Raw genomic sequence first — 5,814 nt, forward strand, 5'->3', positions numbered from 1 at the left:
AACATCTCTTGATTGTTGTCAAGATTAGTCTGCTACATGTATTATAAAAACTCCATACTCCTCCTGGAGATTGACACATATAGAGAAACAGTTTTTCACTACTTTATTGACGTTTCAGCAAATTTCTATCATCTTTGAGTAATGCCAAACAGTTACTACAATCAGAAAGTATTATTCGAATGAGCACACATAGTGAAACTATAGTCACCACCGACAAATCAAAGTAATACTTTGTTCATGACTATCCAAACAACCACAATTCCAAAGGGCACACACCATTTATTTACTACTATCGCACCATAAATTTTGTATTTTATTTCGATTAACTAAACAACACAAAACTCATACATAATTTTTCTTTATCAGAAAATAATATTGAAACCAACAAGTTTAACGATCACATAACAATAAATCAACGATTTCATTTGTACATCATATATTATTTTTTCTAAGAAATCAACTACTACCTAAGAATACTACTTTAATCTTTTTGGTTGTTCATCTTAACTTTGAGCCTCCAAATCTTGTTTGTTCTTGAAAAATGCCATAATAGTGCCCCCAACCTATTTCTATGGGCATACGCATTTAGTATTTGATTTTTAATTCGGTGTCTAGGAGATTTTCTTATTTTCATTCATGAAATTTACCCTTTCTAAGACTAACATCAAAGAAAAAAGTATGGAACATACAGGAAACCAATCAACTCATGGAGCAAAGAATGGAATTGATGGATGAAATCGATGAAACCCCTAAAAAAAGAGAATCTCCTAAAAAATCCTAAAAGAAACAAAGAAGTATCGCATAACTCAGCTAAGAAAGATGAGAAGAGAAGCTAACTCGGTTAGCGTTAGTAGTGCAATTATCTATAGATGATTCATAAGTAGGTGCAATTAATGTATCTATTGCAATTATTTAAAAGTATTATTAAAATCTGTAAATATTTTATTAAAAATACTCAACTAACTAATTTTTTTCATGTAGTAATTGTATTCCAATTTGCCTCTTTAGCTAGCTCACATTGTATTATTTATTATAAAATATTAATTTAAGAGTGAGAATAATAGAGAGAAAGGAGAGAGTAATTCTTATTTTTATTGAGAGGCCATTGAGGAGTTTCATTACAATGAAGAAAAACTCCTTTTTTTATAGGAAAAACTAACTTTGCCCCAAAAGTTGTGATTTCTAATATTTTCATAAATAGAAATTCACTATATATAGTAATAAATTTCATAACACTCCTCCTTCATTGTCTAACTGAAAGATAATGTGTGTCGTTAAAAATTACTAGAAAAAACCTAGTGGAAAAAAATATAGTGAAGAAAAATGAGTACATATCTCTAATAATACACATATAGGTTACCTCATTAAAAATATTACAAGGAAAACCTAATGAAAAAAATGAACAAGGAAAAAAGAGTACAACACATATTAACTCTCCCTAATGAGAACATCCTTGAAATTTTGCATCCCAATTTTGTGCACCATCTTTAATGATCCTTCCGGACATTTTTTATATTTCTACTTATTTTTGTTTTTAGAGCTTCTCTATAGCTTCCCATGTTATTTATGACTTGTTGAAACTGAAAATTTGGTTACCGAGCAGTTCATTTATTTTTTAGAGCCATTTCACTGTTTTGAAATCTTCGCGGGTTCCAAATGGCCACTAGGAAAAAACTTAAACCTAAAAATCTTGAATGTGAATTCTAACTATTCCAGAAGATCTGAATATCAATTTTAGGCTATTTTAACTCTTTGTTCAGGTCCCGAGGCACCCACACTCATTTCAAACTATTAGTCGAAAAGTTAAGAAATGAAAATATGGGCGTGCGACTCACATTTTATAGAAGCAACCTTACATAAAATTTTTTATTATTCCATTGAGTATGAAATGTCTAATTTGGTATGTTTACATAGTTCATTTGCATATACGGAATTTCGAATGAATTTTGAGCACCTAATTGAAGTCTATTCCAGACTTAAAAAATTTTCATGCTTCAGACCGCGATAGTGTCTCTTTGGACCGAGATCTCGACTAGTTTGAGTAGGGTTAGATAATATGATCTCGTATTGTTGGTCATGATCACGACTTGTGTGACATCGAAATGATATTGCGATTGCGATAGTCCAATATGCGATAGCAGAACCTGAGGGCCTGGGATGGGTATGATAGACCCCTTATTTTACTATTTTAGCCTCATAAATATATTAAGATCTTAAACCCAAAAGAGTGAGATTAAGTGGGATTTAGACTTAAGGGTTATTGGAAAGCTTGATTAACATTTGATTTTATGATTATATTTTGATTTGTGGTAAGAATCCACCCTCTTCTTGGTAGATTTTCTTGATTTCTTAGTCCAAAACCCAAAATCTTGAGGGATTGATTTTAGCCCTAATTATTTTGGATTTCATTTATTTTTTAGGCATTGATTCCTTGAGTATGTGAGAAGGTTGGGTTCGTTTCGAAAATGCTATTTTCGACCACATGGGGTTTTGATGTTATTTTTGGACTCAAAGTACTATAGTGAAATATTGGTATCAGTATTTTTGTATTAAAGAGTAGAATGTGATTTTTATAGTTTGACATCTTGCAGAAGCTTCTCATATGGGAATAATGGTGATTTAATGAATCTTATGAGCTTGTTTCGACATCCAAGTAGGTTAGGTTTTACCCCTTGTTAGATTGAGCTAATTTGTAGTATGTTTATGATATTTTTTTAGATTTAGGATTGGTTTTGGTGTTGGTATTATGAATTTCAATGCTTGGGTTAGTTGGACCATTTAAGCCATTCATAAATCATAAGTTAGACATAATTGTCCTAGTGGCTTATATTTTAGGTAAATTTTCTATTTTAGGGATAATTAAGGCTTATTTAAAATCTAAAAATTGATTTAGATACCTTAAGACTAGTTCGGGTATAATTTTATTAAAATGAAACTTCAGAAATTAGAAGTGGGCCCCTGACCCACTTTAGGCTATGGTATGCTAGCTTTTGTAGACATTATCACATTTGTTAGACTCTTGGTAATGCTTATTGAGGTAATATTAAGAAACCTTTACACTTGATGGTTATGTTGGCTACGTGAGGGTTGATGTCTATTGATTATGCTATTGATGATATTATTGATTATGTTGATATAATTATAATTATCAATTTGAGTTTGGAGGATGCATATGATATTGATTATATTTACCGGTTCAAGTCCAAATATTAATTATTTTTACCAATTCAATTTTGACTCTTGATTATATATATATTATTTTGATTCCAGATACACATACTATGTTATAATAATATGCTTATTATGATATGATGATATCAGGGTGTGAGATTGATAATAGCAATTTGGTTGAGTTTGTAAATCAAGAAATAGTTATAATGTGATATGATATAAATGGAATCTAGTGAAATAATAATTAGTTGATAAGTGTTGATTAATTGACAAAAGATGAATATAGACAAGCGATGGCTATAGTGTGGCATGACTTTAATGAATTCTAATGGCATTATGAGAGTTGATAAATGAAAGCAGTGGGATATGCTAACTTGTTTGTACCTTTAAGGCTTATAGGGCCTTGTGATATGTTATTTACTTTTCTGTACTAATTGGTATATGAGTGCCAATGATATAGCTATGTTAGTGTATGTTAATGCTTTATGTTATGTTATGCTAATGTTTTGGTTTATTTACCTATGTATGAACAATGATGTAGGAGTTGATTCAGGTTTGTTTCCTTACCTAGGCTTAGTTATGTTATCTTGTATTGTATCATACCTATATTATGATTTAGATCATTCCACGGATGATGCCTACTAAATACCTATTATTTTTGTACTCATACTACACTTTTGTACATTTTTAGATCAGATATGAGTACTAGTTATTGCCGCTGATCAACGTTTGTGCTGTGTTTAATATCTAGGGATAGGGTGAACTTTTGGAGTTGGAGTCGCCTATTCTTTTCTATCTTTTATGTCTAGTCTTTAGTTTTAAGACAGGATAATGTTGAATATTTTATGACTTGGGTTGTTTTATTTCTTGATGCTCTAGTATTGGCTCTACTAGGTCATGGGATTGTATTTATGTAGTGACTACCTTTAAATTATTTCTATTGACTTGTTTATTTCTTGTGTTGATTTACCTAGTGGGAACTTTTAGGAGCATTTCCACCAAGTTAACCTATTAGGTTTATCTTTTTGTTATGGTTCAACCTACCTACTAGCAGGATTTAATAGGTGCCATTATAACTCATAAATCGAGTCGTGTAAATTACTATTCGAGCTAGGTTACATCGATATTGTTGGTACAAGAGCAAAAGTCAAGTAGAGTTCTATGGATAAGAATGATAACGTTTGTTTCCTATCTTTGGGAGGTTATGGGACATTCTTCTACGTTCATCCATTCTTTCACTCATTTCGTGCTAAGAAATTAAGTTGGTTTATAGAACATTTAATTAACTTTACTCTTTCACAGATGTCTAGGACCCATGCTACCGCTACACGAGATAAGAGTCTTGAGATTGAGCCTAAAGATCCTACTCTTGTTCTTAGAAAACCTAAAGGTCATGGAAAACCAAGATATATGTCCCTAACTAGGGTCTAGGAGAAGAGTCCTTCACAAAACCCTATTCCCTATCTTGAACAAGGGATTCTTCCGCCTCTACCAGCGGTGGGATAGGGATATATCCAGGTTCTACCAGGGTTTATTTCCTCTTTATTGCTTAGAGATTATTTTGTTTAGCTTTTGGAAATATTTGGTGGTAATCAATCAGATGGTGCACAGTCTACTAATCAGAGTGGTACTAAGGTAGGGGCACATCTTATAGATAGAGCTCCTAGAATTGAGGTCCCTCCTGTACCAACGGTTGCTCAGCCAGTAGTGGTTCCGCTAGTGATTTCCCAGCCTACTTTATCTATTGAGAAGCATAAGATATTGGGTAGATTATTGAGGTTAGGTCTGCCAAGGTTTTCTAATGCTCCGGATGAGGATGTATATGTGTTCCTGATCGCTTAAAAGCATAGGCTCTATAATTTGGGCCTGGTTAATACTCATGGTATTGATTACACTATATTTTAGTTGGATTTGGCTGCTCGATATTAGTGGAGAGATTAAATGGATTCTAGACCAACTAGACCTTCTCTCTTGTCATGGAATCAATTATTAGAGATGTTCTTAGAAAAGTACATGCCTCGTAGCCTTAAAGATCATTTGTGGGATTATTTCTACAGATTAGAGTTGGGCTCCATGACAGTTGCAGAGTATAAGGTTCATTTTCATGAGTTGGATAGGTATGAAACTTTTATTCTGGGCACTGAGTATGAGAAAGTTCATTGCTTTGTTTGAGGATTGATAATTCCCTTTTGTATGTCTACTCAAAGCTTTGTTGCTATGGTAGGTCTTTTACTGAGGTTTTAGATCACGCTTGGGTAATTGAGGAGATGCATCGTGAAGCCCAAAAGGGAAATGATAAGAGGCCTAGATAATAGCCAGTTTCAATAGAAGTCATAGTAGTTCTCAATTTAGAGGTAGCAGTTCTCATAATAGGTATTCTTTGTATCTATCATATCAACCTCATAGTCAGCCTAGTCGATCAGTTCTGAAAGCTATCTAGATTACTGACGAAGGTCAATCTATTTCTATTGATCGCCCTAGTAAGGTTGGCAATTAATCTTTGAAGGGTTCATCTTTCGACTATTCTAGTCATGGTGGTTACTCTGGGTCAACCAAATTTGTTGGTTTTGGTTCAGCTCAGGGAGCATGTTATCATTGTAGATCTTTTCATCATTATTCTCGTACGTGTCATAGTAGTGGAGT

The sequence above is a fragment of the Capsicum annuum genome, unplaced genomic scaffold (assembly GCF_002878395.1).
Source record: "Capsicum annuum cultivar UCD-10X-F1 unplaced genomic scaffold, UCD10Xv1.1 ctg80879, whole genome shotgun sequence".
Taxonomy (NCBI): Eukaryota; Viridiplantae; Streptophyta; class Magnoliopsida; order Solanales; family Solanaceae; genus Capsicum; species Capsicum annuum.